At 37.4% G+C, this 13,434-nt stretch overlaps 1 protein-coding gene across 2 annotated transcripts in view; it reads right to left on the bottom strand.

The window, feature by feature from the left end:
- The window catches only part of LOC127416583 (A-kinase anchor protein SPHKAP-like), a 184,189-nt gene extending 170,977 nt beyond the window's left edge, over window positions 1-13,212 (bottom strand). For both annotated transcript variants that reach the window (XM_051655993.1, XM_051655995.1), the window contains exon 1: window positions 13,196-13,212. The gene's annotated coding sequence lies outside the window, so the exon portion shown is untranslated. The remainder of the gene's footprint in view (window positions 1-13,195) is intronic.
- Window positions 13,213-13,434: the final 222 nt, after the last annotated feature.

The following is a 13,434-nucleotide window of genomic DNA, read 5'->3' as shown; positions in this document are numbered from 1 at the left end:
GTTTTAGCACACATTTTGCTGCTGTTTTTTTTTTTTTGTGTTTAGCAGTGCAATATTAATGAGGTTTATTTTAGAAATTTACCTGTGTGAAATGGCTATTTTAAAGAGTGATTGTGCAAAAAAACTTAATGTTAAAGGAAAGTGTGTCTTTGAATTCCAGAGTAAATTAATAGTTGATGCCATTCTGTTTTAGATGTGTAGATAAAAAGCTCTCAAATAGAACAACAGAAACCATAGCCTAACCCCCTTACCCAATAACCATATAGGGTCTTAAATAATTGGTACCTTAACCAACTTAAGGTTAAGATACCAATAGGAAAGCTTGTTCTGAAACAGAATCTAAAAGGATATTTAAATATTTATAGGCACTCCAATTTTGGAAAAAAAAGTGTTTTTCTCCTCATTTTTGGACACACTCCACTGGCATATAATGCAACAAGGGGTGCTGAAGTCAAATGATTTTAGTAACAGATCTACCTATCTCTGTGTAAAAATAAAAAATGATGCTGCCACCATTCTAAGGTTAATTTTGACCTCTAGTTTTGCTCTAGATCTGAGGCGAAAATTGTCATTTTGACCCACTTCTACAGAATAATGGATTACTCCATAAATATTGGTCAGTGGTATTTAATATTTTGGCTTTCATCATCATTTGTGTTTATCTTTATTCAGAAATTTCAGCCTGGGAAGTTTTGGAAATTTGGTTGATTTGACAAGGATGAAAAGACCACAGCCTTGAGTTGGGGTACTCGAGTTTGGACTCGAGCCTTTGGGGCTCTGGATTTTTTTTAGAGTCCAGCCGAGTACATGACAATTGTGATGCAATAAAAAAAATAAAATAAATAACAAAACAGAAATGAATGAGCACATCTCTGTCTGCATGCAGCTGTATTAGCCCCTGAAGTCATAGACGTAGCCAGAGTTGTTTCACTGTGTTTAAGCAAACACACGCACACACACATACACACGTGCACAGGCACACTCATCAGTCAACCAGTACGCTTGAAAGTTACTACAGAGATTACTGTATAACATCGACTACAGAGGTGGCTGGCATGACGAAAACATAAAGACGGGTATGTATCCAATGTAATAGAAACTAAACAAGGCAGTTTCACACGACACGGGACCTGACAACTGGTAAAATTGCGTGTATTATTCTCCATGTTTTGCAGTTAAAGAAGAACTCAATTAAATTTCCTTTGGTTGATATTTAAAGGTTTCAGACTGACTGCAGACCAACGCAGCTGCCACTCAATCAAATATCAATTATAATTTTTTTTTTATAAAAAAATAAAAAACACACAAGGACACATAAGGGATTTAGGTACACGAGAAGCACGCAGCCATTGTGCGGTTTCCCACAGATTAACTAGAAAATCATGTCCGTGACAACATGGCCCCAATATTATCAGTGGGCTTTCCCAGTGTTTTTGGATGTAGCATTTGCAGTCAAATTGTGAGACGTAACATCTCAGCGAGTGCTATTTACTACTGTGTTGACTCATTCGTATGTACTGTATTTTCCCAAATCAGTCGGCAGATAGATAAAAAAGATTCAGAAAGAAATCTCAGTATAGACTATTATTTCTTTAGATAGGGATAGTTTTAAATAAAACAAAATTAAATTGAATTGACAAATGGAAAATGAAGTGGAAATGAAAACTAAATTGAAATTCAAAACATAATAACCTTGGTTGTAATGACTAACGCAGCTTTAACTTTCTTTAGTCTATGTTTGAGTGGAGGGGGAAAGCAGCAAATAATTGAAATGTCAACAGAACACAATAAGAAGTGTGTTGAAGGACAGTTTTGTCTTCATACACCTAAAGCATATGCTTTCATTCTCAAACCACTTTGAAGTCTGTTCAGCAGGATACTAATCATAAAATGTGTATATGAAATGCAAGGTGTTTTTGTTACATTTATATTGACAAACTGTTTTTTCTTAGTTGTGAAGTTTAAAATAAGCTTAAAATATTGATGTTAAGTTTACGGTTACAATTTTAATTCAGATTCATGAACAGATACATTCGGACTCAACTCGGATTGTTATGGACTCGGTTTTGAGTCCGACTCGGCCCCTTTTGGACTTGGACTCAACTCAGACTCGATTGTTTAAAGACTCAGACTTGACTCGAACTCGACTAAGGTGGACTCGAACCCAACACTACCACAGCCTCTACACATCCCAGGAAATGAAGAACAAATTCCATATCTTTCATTCCATTCTCCTCTTCTCCACTTAACAAGATCAATATAGAGAATATCAAATCAGCCCTGCTGAGATACTGCCCAACTGCCCAGCAGACTGCAAGTGTGTGTAATTGTTTGAATACACATATCAGTGTGATTCATTCAGATCAGTGAGAGTGAAGGCCTTATGATAGAGAAGAAAACCACATCTTCTCCTGGAATACAACATGTTTGTTATCTATCTCGCAATACTTCTAACACAAAGAAATGTAATAATCTCTACCTTATGCTTTACCTACTGTGATCATTGCACCAGAAATTTGATTTTCTCTTTTTCAGCTTCTCTTACTTCTTTTCTCTTTGACCTTTATTTGCTCCCAATTATATCCAGATTTTTTGGTATGTTGCACTTCTCTTTGTTCAATCGTTCAATTCATTCTCTGATCATCTGTAGAAATCAAGACTGGCCTCTCTCTATCTCTCTCACTTACACATACACACACATTTGTTTCACCATATTAGTGACGCAATTGTTTTTATATGGAGGTGATGCTATTTGCTTTACCCCAACCCTACCCCTACCTGTGCCTTTCAAATACTGAGATTCAGTGTTGGGTAAGGTCCCCAAAAGAGTAATTCACTACAAATTACTAACTCCTTCTGAAAAATTTTTATTTGATTACTTTAATGGTTACTACTTGGAATAAGTAATCACATTACTAATTACTTTACTTATAAATTACTTTTTAAAACACAGACAAGTTTTTGTTTTTCTCAACAAATTCAAACGTCAATATTTTCTAATTGTTCATTGTCACACACAAGTCATACACTCACGTTTCACCCCTACAATGACAAGTGATGGGCCTTCAACTGTCACAGAAACTCAAATGTACTCTATTCTACATGTTTTCTGCATAAATCATATTATTTTAGAAAAACACTGATCAGCCACAACATTAAAACCACCTGCCTAATATTGTGTAGGTCCCCCTCGTGCCACCAAAACAGTGCTAACCCGCATCTCAGAACAGCATTCTGAGGTGCTATTCTTCTCTCCACAATTGTACAGAATGGTTATTTGAGTTACCATAGACTTTGTCAGTTTGAACCAGTCTGGCCATTCTCCTTTGACCTCTCTCATCAACAAGGTGTTTCCATCCGCAGAACTGCCACTCTCTGAATGTTTTTTGTTTTTGGCACCATTCGGAGTAAATTCTAGAGACTGTTGTTTGTGAAAATACCAGGAGATTAGCAGTTACAGAAAAACTCAAACCAGCCTGTCTGGCACCAACAATCATCCATGCGATTATCTAATCAGCCAATCATGTGGCAGTAGTGCAGTGCATAAAATCATGTAGATACATGTCAGGAGCTACAGTTAATGTTCACATCAACCATCAAAATGGTGAAAAATGTGATCTCAGTGATTTGGACCATGGCATGATTGTTGGTGCCAAATGGGCTTGTTTGAGTATTTCTGCAGCTGATGATCTCCTGGGATTTTCACGCACAACAGTCCGAATGTTGCCAAAAACAAAAAACATCCAGTGAGCGGCAGTTCTATGGACGGAAATGCCTTGTTGATGAGAGAGGTCAACAGAGAATGGTCAGACTGGTTCGAACTGACAAAGTCTACAGTAACTCAGATAACCGCTCTGTACAATTGGGGTGAGAGGAATATAATCTCAGAATTCTATTCTGAGCTGCGGATTGGCGCTGTTTGGCAGTACGAGGGGGATCTACACAATATTAGGCAGGTGGTTTTAATGTTGTGGCTGATTGGTTTATCTTTAACCCAAGAAATGTACTTAAAAGAATGAACTTAATTGAAAGTCAATTACTTTAATAAAAAGTCCAAATATTTAAAATGTAAAACACTTTTTTAAATTTCAGTATTTTTCATTCCTTACAAAAGTACTTTGATTAACGTAACTAATTACTTAATCAGATTACACCCAACACTGGTGAGAACTGCTGAAAATGTCCTAACGTATTGGGTTTCGAAATGTTTCACTATAATAGTTTTTTTAAATGGCCCATTATAGCCAAACTTACACACACACACACACACACACACACACACACACACACACACATTCATTACTTTTCCCCTAAAGCTGGGCGTACATGGTGTGAGTTCTGACACTCGGGAGGTCGTGAACCCCTGCACACGTTACGAGTCATTTTATCTGATAATCGTACAGATGCAGTGGTACACGACACGATTTAATGACCTGGCAAATTCCGAAGCAATCGCACACATTTTTGCACTTTTGATCATAATAAGACATAAAGCCAGAGGAGGACATTGCTTTCATTCCTTGTTGCTTGCAATTTAGAAATCAAAATAAAGACTGGCATGGTCAGGGGCTGTGTTAGCTGAAAACTCATCTGCTGATCTAAATATCTACACTTGCAGCCAAAAGTTTGGAATAATGTACAGATTTTGCTCTTATGGAAAGAAATTGGTACTTTTATTCACCAAAGTGACATTCAGCTGATCACAATGTATAGTCAGGACATTAATAATATGAAAAATTACTATTACAATTTGAAAAACTTCAAGGAGTTCTCATAAAAAAAAATCCTCCAAGTGCAGCAATGAGAGCTTTGCAGATCCTTGGCATTCTAGCTGTCAGTTTGTCCAGATACTCAGGTGACATTTCACCCACGCTTCCTGTAGCACTTGCCATAGATGTGGCTGTCTTGTCTGGCACTTTTCACGCACCTTACAGTCTAGATGATCCCACAAAAGCTCAATAGGTTTAAGATCCAAAACGCTCTTTTCCAATTATCTGTTGTCCAGTGTTTGTGTTTCTTTGCCCACTCTAACCTTTTCTTTTTGATTTCTGTTTCAAAAGTGGCTTTTTCTTTGCAGTTCTTCCCATAAGGCCTGCACCCATGAGTCTTCTCTTTACTGTTGTACATGAAACTGGTGTTGAGTGGGTAGAATTCAATGAAGCTCTCAGCTGAGGACATGTGAGGTGTCTATTTCTCAAACTAGAGACTCTGAGGACTTATCCTCTTGTTTAGTTGTGCATCTGGCCTTCCACATCTCTTTCTGTCCTTGTTAGAGCCAGTTGTCCTTTGTCTTTGAAGACTGTAGTGTACACCTTTGTATGAAATCTTCAGTTTTTTGGCAATTTCAAGCATTGGATAGCCTTCATTCCTCAAAACAATGATTGACTGACGATGATCCAGGGGTGCTTCAGCAAGGTGGGAATCGGGCAGATTAGTCTTTGTCAATCAAGGTGTGAATGGAGGACCACCGGATCAAGACCCTGTAATGGCCAGCCCAATTTCCAGACCTGAACCCCATTGAAAACCTCTGGAATGTGATCAAGAGGAAGATGGATGGCCACAAGCCATCAAACAAAGCCAAGCTGCTTGGATTTTTGCACTAGGAGTGGCATAAATTCACCCAATAGCAACTTGAAAGACTGGTAGAGAGCATGCCAATATGCATAAAAGCTGTGATTGAAAATCAGTATTATTCCACCAAATATTGATTTCTGAACTCTTCCTAAGTTAAAACATTAGTATTGTGTTGTTTAAAAATGAGTATGAACTTGTTTTCTTTGCATTATTTGAGGTCTGAAAACACTGCATTTTTGTTTGCTATTTTGACCAGTTATCATTTTCTGCAAATAAATGCTCTAAATGACAATATTTTTATTTGGAATTTGAGAGAAATATTGTAAGTACTTTATAGAATAAAACAAAAATGTTCATTTTCCTCACACCGTACCTAAATACAGAGAAACTGATCATTTTGCAGTGGTCTCTTAATTTTTTCTGGAGATATATATATATATATATATATATATATATATATATATATATATATATATATATATGGATAATTATTACAAATGTTTTCTGACATTTGACAGATTCAGGTTTCGAAGGGAGGCTGTGTGATTTCATAACTGCATACATCAATCGTTATGACAGTGTGTTGCTGCCAGAACAGCATGATAATAAAGCGCAAAACATTAACAAAATGAAAAAGAAGGTGCACAAAATTCGTGCACCGTTTCTGACGGTTATTCTTGGATTTAATCTAAGTGCAAACATGTCTAGTGCAGAATTCTGAGTTATTTTAGTGGAGTAGGCTACCTGTAGCCTGTTATTAAGCTTTTGAAGTAGGCTACGTCCTTCTCATCTGTCACTGCTTGCATGTTGATAGCAGACATGCTGAAGAAGTCTTGTCCATGTAAATGTGCTTTAAAGCCACACGTAGCAAAGTTTAAAAATCTTGTTTTAGCGCTGCGGTTGATGTGCTGGTTCCCTGAAGGCGACCCCATGTGATATCTTCCACAAAATCATTTCCCTGGCAGTAAACTGCATCTTCCTTGGGCAGAGGCCCCTCTGCCCCGGTCACCATGCTCTGTAGAAACTCCTCCCCCTTCGGGTAGGACCTACCATGGGACCTCTCCACATGACATACTTCTGACATGACTCGGTAAGACCATGTGACATATTCCACTCAAAATACCCCCCCTCTTTTTGGGTGGGGTGTGGTCTCCACGGAGTCTTCCCCTTGGGAGGGACACCCCCTGACGCAGACACTTATGGCTCCCAGTCAGTTAACAAATTCCACTCTTTTTGGGGAGAAAAGAGAGGGAAAAGAGGCCTCGGCTGGGCTAGACTGTCCCTATAGTTGGGCAGTCGACTTGTTCCTGATGGACCGTTCGACGCTCATAAGAGTGTTGGGGGAGGTTACGTGATGGCCTGGTGTGCTGGCTATGAGGCCAGTTCGCGTAACACAGTTCAGCTATTTGTGGCATTTTGTATAGGGACCCCAAGTGTCACTACATCGACACAACGTCGAGTGAGTGACAGATAGGGAACGTCCTGGTTACTTTCATTACCTTTTTTAAAAAAAAGCAGAGATATTTGTGGCTCCCAAGAGTGACCCCTAGTGTCACTACATCGACACAACGTCTCGTTCCCTCCATCAGGGAACGGAGGTTACGAAAGTAACCAGGACGTTTTTATTGATCATGTGAGTTGTAACACCTTATACTGATTGGTCAACTTAAGGTAGATCACCAGATTGGCTCATTGGCACACACCTCACAAATTCAAGCCGACAGCTCCTGAATTTTTTATATAGTTTTAAAAATTATCAGGAGGTCATGAGCTGCTCGTAAGCCGCTCAGCTCTGCTCGTAATTCCTCTCACACAATGCGAGCTGTGACCACATGAGCACCAATGATTTCCACGCGATCATTCCCGACTGGAAAAAAATCGGTCGGGAGCTCGCACGACAGCCGAAAATCACATCGTGTACACCTGCCTTAAATGTCTGATACCAGAAGAAAATTCTACTGCTCAGAGGTTTTCAGCTAGGTTTCACTTTAGTATCAACTTTGTCTCAGATGTTTCTTTTAGAGAAATAAAATTAGAACAATGGCTGATATAAAACACAATATTGAGCTATAAAAATAATATGGTAAGCATAGTCCAGATTAATTGGTCTTGGATTAATTGGAATTTGATGAGGCATTTGATTGCATTGATTTAAGTATCTTGGAAAATTTGAGGAGAGATTACTGGGGCCTTTTTCTCTGGGGAAAATCTGAGGAGGAGGAAATGTAAGCAAAACTCTGTATTTATGCTCTGTTTAAGGTCAACATGAAATCAAAATTGACCCATGGGACCCCTTTACTTTCATGATGTACATCCTGGTCTTTTTGTGGTAAATCATGTTCTTCCATGTAAAAAAAATGTTTCTCTTCATAATCTTTTATCAAATTTTAATAACTTTCTCTGCCTCAAACATCTTTCCTTTTAGGATGACATCATGAATTCCACTTACTTTTCAAAGACTTCCCTTCAAAGGACTTGTCTCCATTATGGTATATTATCCTGGAAATATGTCAGTTTACGGAAGTAAAATGGGTTGAAAACAGTGCTTCACATTGACTTTTTCTTTTCTTTGAGACTCAACTAATTGCACAGAGCAAATACGTTTTGTGAATAAAGCACAATCTACTATAAGCTTAATTTACATAGAAAGGAGGGGTGTTTATGCTGAAAAGACTAAGAATGACTAAATTTAAATTAAATTAGTTTAGCACCTCATTGAATTGGATTACATGTGGTCAGTGAATATGACGCAGGTTTTTGTGCTGAGATACCATAAACAAAAATGGCTCAACTGTTTGTGAATTCGCCCCTCATTTTTTATTTAGAACACTGGTGCCACAGAGTTTATCTTATTACAACAGGAAGGAATGTGATATTCCCTCTTGTTAAGAATGCAATATTTCTTCCTCTCCTGATAGAGAGAGAGAGAGATAGAGATGAGTAGCAGTTGCCAGTGGAGCCAGTTAGGTCAGTGTAAAGCTATAGGGCTAATCCTGTTAGCACTAGAGTTAGCTTTAGCTGTGCAAAATACACCCAGAGTTCTGCCAAGTTTAAATAGGCTACACTTCACGCACATTGTCAATATTGTTGTTTTTGTGTCAACCCAAACAGATGACTTTGGCCTACTTTGTGAGAGCTAAATAAGTGGATATATGGTGGTTTTGAGGTGAACTGAAATAACCATGGAGAGTAAATCACAGATAATAAGGTTTACCCTCCTCTCGTCATTACAGGCATCAGTGGACAGTGTCAGAATATGAAAAATAATGTTTTGTTCTAAATAAATGGTTAGACAGATAAAAATAATTTATTAAACGCATCAGGGAAGCTCAGCAAAAATCAGTGTATTAGTTGCAGGCAGTTCAATCTCTAGTGAGATGCATATCTCAAACACTTTACTCAGTCACTCTCTCATACTCATTCTCCCTGTGACAGCTGGCCATACTGTTCGCTATTTATTTATTTTTTTTATATATATGTTTTATATAGTTCATACATTTATTTATGTGCCATATTTTCTGTTCTATTTTTTTATCTTTTGTCCCAGATAGATGACTTTAGGCTTATTAACACAACTAAGGACTTACGGTCATAGAACAGCACACAACTTTCTAAATAGCGTGGCCTCAAAAAGTACACTGTAAAAAACAACTTTCTTAAAAACAAAGTATTTTTGTCTTTTTTTCCCAGGAAAATGACATAAACATCTATAAAACAAGAAAAAATTACTTGAGAAGCAGAATGACCAACATGATCACACAAGAAGTCTGCATGTTTCTTGTTTCCGAGAGTTCCGGTACCCTAGGATCGGCCACATTATGCCGACACACTGACAAGTGGCATCTCCTATCAGATATTTTTGCTTCATCTCCAGTGTGTTTACCTTCCCCTGTGGTGCGTCAGCTGCGTGGAAGACTTGGGTTCGGAACCCGTGTTGAAACCAGGAAGTAATTGCATTCGCAAAGACAGTAATGAGCATGATACGGAGGTTGCATTTTTAAATTACATTTTTACTCCACTAATGGTTAGGTTTATGTTTGGGTTGGGTGGTACAGTTTATAAAATATGCATTCCTCCTCAATATTTTACAGCCTGTACAGCTCAGAACAACTAGATTTTGGCGCCCCTCCGTGGACAATACTATTCTTTTATAAATCGAGCTCACACGTGCCCATGCGTCAACAGTTACTGATTTGGCCACTGGGGGCAGTGTTACGCATTTCAGTAAGCGTAGACCGATTTCAGATAAAGTCAGCTGAAATCAACCTTCTGTTTCTGATTTCACTGTGAGATCTGTGACATAAGATATTAAGACTTGTTTTCAGAGAAATCTAACTAAATTTAGTGTAGTTTATGCTTAAAAAAACATTTGCTAATGGGGTAAGAAAAATAAGTTTGTTTTCCCTTTGAATCAAGTTTTTGTTTTTTTGGTTTTTGTTTTTTTATCTCATTGGCAAACAGTTTTTTTTTTCTTGTCATATGCATAAATGTTACTACATTTAGTTCGATTTGTCAGAAAAAGTAGAAAAGAAGACAAAATAGGCTACTCAGAGACAAAAATAAATGTCTTAATTAATATTCTTCTCTTCTTTTCCAGTAAAAATATCTAAACATTTGTAAAACAGTCTAGTCTTGTCTTGTTCCAAACCCAATATTTTCTATCTTCTATGGTATGCAAAAGTTATTTTCCTATTAAAATCATGGTTTGGTTTAAGTTTGGGTTAGGGGATACACTTTATGGTTAGTTTTAGGTTTGGGTAAGAGGTTACACAATAAAAGCTGTATCTTTTTGTACGAGCCAACTTGTAAAATTCTTACGATTTTGCCATCTAGTAAAATTATTACAACTTGTCATGAGGCCGGATTGTTCCAAATACATTTTGCATTCTGTTTTTGCACCACACAAATATTGCTTTAGCATTTGAAACCTGAAAAACTAATTTTCATAAAATGTTTTGCATTTATATTCTTAAGTGTCCAAATACTTCTTGAGGCCACTGTAAATGCAGAAACTTGTCATTTTAATAACATCAGTACCATAAAACATTTGAGGTAAGATACACACACTGTTTTGCCAAAACACAGAGCTACAATCCTTTTGTGCTGAAAAGCTATAATGTAGCAAACACAATTGCACGTGAAGGGCTTGCAAATCCAGTGGCATCAAAATCTTCCCTCCAGAAATCCCATTTGAGGGTACAACAAGTGTTGGGAGTATTACTTTTGAAATGTATTCCACTACAGATTACAGAATATATGCTGTAAAATGTAATTTGTAATGTATTGATAGATTACTCAAGGTCAGTAACGTATTCTAAATACTTTGAATTACTTCTTCAGCACTGGTTGATTTTTTCACTTGTTTTGACTATAAAAATTCTGCCAGTAGAGTAAGACAAAATACACGTTAAAAATACATTCTCTGAAAAACCTAAATATCTTATGCAGTGTTGTTTCTAAAACAAGATAAATCAAACTGATCCTGTTTTAAGGATTTGTAGATATTTTTACAGGAAAACAATACAAAAATGATTATCAAGAATACGATTTTTACCCTAATATCAAAGGTCTTACTAGTAAAAAAGAAATTATGATCTAACGTGAATTTTCTTGGTAAATAAATATGATCGTGCCTGGTAACGTGCATGTAAAATGGATAAAAATAGCATTTTAGTTTAGCGTAAAGCTGACAATTTACACAAGGTTTATTTCTGTTTCTTGTGCTTCAAACTTACTTCTCTGTCTGCTCGTATGAATGTAACACATCACAAGAAATTGTTTCACCAATGTTCAAATGCACTTTGGATCATATTATTTATATGTATAAATATTTTCCATCTGAAAGGACTAAATATTACAAATGACAATAAAATGCAAAGTAATCTCTTCAGTAATCAGAATACTTTTTGAATGTAACTGTATTCTAATTACCAATGATTAGGGCCCGAGCACCGATGGTGCGAGTACCCTATTGTTCTTATAGGTGTTTATTATTATTATTATTATCATTAGGGCCCAAGCACCAATGGTGCGAGGAACTTGTTGTTCTTCTAGGCGTTTATTAGGGCCCGAGCACCGATGGTGCGAGGACCCTATTGTTCTTCTAGGCGTTTAATATTATTATAATAATTTTTTTCCCAAATTAATCGCATTTTTGAGGGCCTAAACATACTCGAAAACTCATGAAAATTTGCACGCATCAGAAGTGGCGAAAATTTACATCTGATATGGGTTTCAGAATTAGGTGTGGCAAAATGGCTCGATAGCACCACCTACAAACTTTCAATGATGTGCGCTTTACGCTACCTTTTAAATTGTGAAGTTTTTGAGTTTTCACTGCACGCCGTGGCCGTGACGGTCTGACAAAGTTCGATGTTTCGCCATGAATCAGGAAGTTGTTATAACTCAAACATACAATGTCCAGTCTGCCCCAAACTTCACATGTTTGATAACAGTCCCAGCCTGAATACACCTACATGCCAATATTCAGTTGTAGTCATAGCGCCACCTACTGGCAACAGCCAATTCCAGGTCTTGTACTTTAATGAGCTCCTCCCAGAGATTAAATCAGATCAACATCATATTCGGTCAGTCTAATCTAAAGGCCTTGGCGATGCTAAATTGCTAAATTAAACTTGTATGTTGAAGCCAAACCTGGTCACACACACTGATTTGATGAGTTTTCGTTGAATGGCGTGTCCGTGGTGGCCTGACAAAGTTCGATGTGAAACAAATCATATTTTTGAGGCCTAAACATGCTTGAAAGATCATGAAACTTTGCACACACCTCAGAAGTGGGGGATATTTACATCTGATACAGGTTTTAGAATTAAGTGTTCAAAATGGCTCGATAGCGCCACCTACAAAATTTCAATGAAGCAGCCCTCGCGCCACATTTCACCTATACGTAAGAAAATTGGTAGGCATATGTAACTTGTCAACACGTACAAAAAAAGTCTCTTAGAGCCATATCCTAAACCCAACAGGAAGTCAGCCATTTTTATTTTTCTCTTAAATTTTTGCTCAGTTTTTGCCATTTCCAAGCCTCGTACTTTAACGAACTCCTCCTAGAGATTAAATCAGATCTGTTGTGAAATAAAAAGCCTCCTGTCCTCTCAGAATTACATACAAATACATGACCTGAAGAATGAAGTTTTATAACATAAAAAGTGCTAAAAAGTGCTAAAATAATTGAATGTCGTTCCCCTGGCACAGCAGCCCCAATGTGCACCAGGGTGCGAGGGCCCGTTCATAGCTACTTGCAGCTTTAATTTAAATTGTAACTGTAGTGGAATACAGTTACTTATAGTTTGTATTTTAAATATGTATTCCCGTTACATGTATTTCGTTAATCCCCAACCCTGGGTACAACACAATACTTTAATCACACTACAGTATAAATGTATAGACAAAACACAGCATATATGCTTTCGTTTTTACATATACATTCTATCTCACACATTTCCCATAAGCTCTCTCAGATCCACAAACATTCACAGATGAACACAAAGGTGTGGTGCATTCATCAACAGAGACAGTAAATAAACACAAACAACACATTCACTTACACATTTGCACAAACATGGCAGCAGATGCAAAGCAGAACCAGACTGCAACTTACCTTAAGTTGAACTCTCTTTCTCATCAGCACACTGGGACGAACGAGTGTATTTTTCTTTGAGTCCACGAGGATCATTAGCTTTGGTCTTCTTCTCTTCTCTCCTTCCTCTCTCTCTCTCCATCATTCTCTTTGAGATTGACGCCGGTGAAGCTCTGGCTGTGCTCTTACTGTGGTCACAATATGTATGTGTGTAACTTGCAGCATTTAATATGTATTAACTATGTCTCATACAGGTAAAA

This window comes from Myxocyprinus asiaticus, chromosome 26 (assembly GCF_019703515.2).
Source record: "Myxocyprinus asiaticus isolate MX2 ecotype Aquarium Trade chromosome 26, UBuf_Myxa_2, whole genome shotgun sequence".
Taxonomy (NCBI): Eukaryota; Metazoa; Chordata; class Actinopteri; order Cypriniformes; family Catostomidae; genus Myxocyprinus; species Myxocyprinus asiaticus.
Note: the sequence above shows the minus strand (reverse complement) of the source record. Positions and strands in the feature narration are given on the sequence as shown.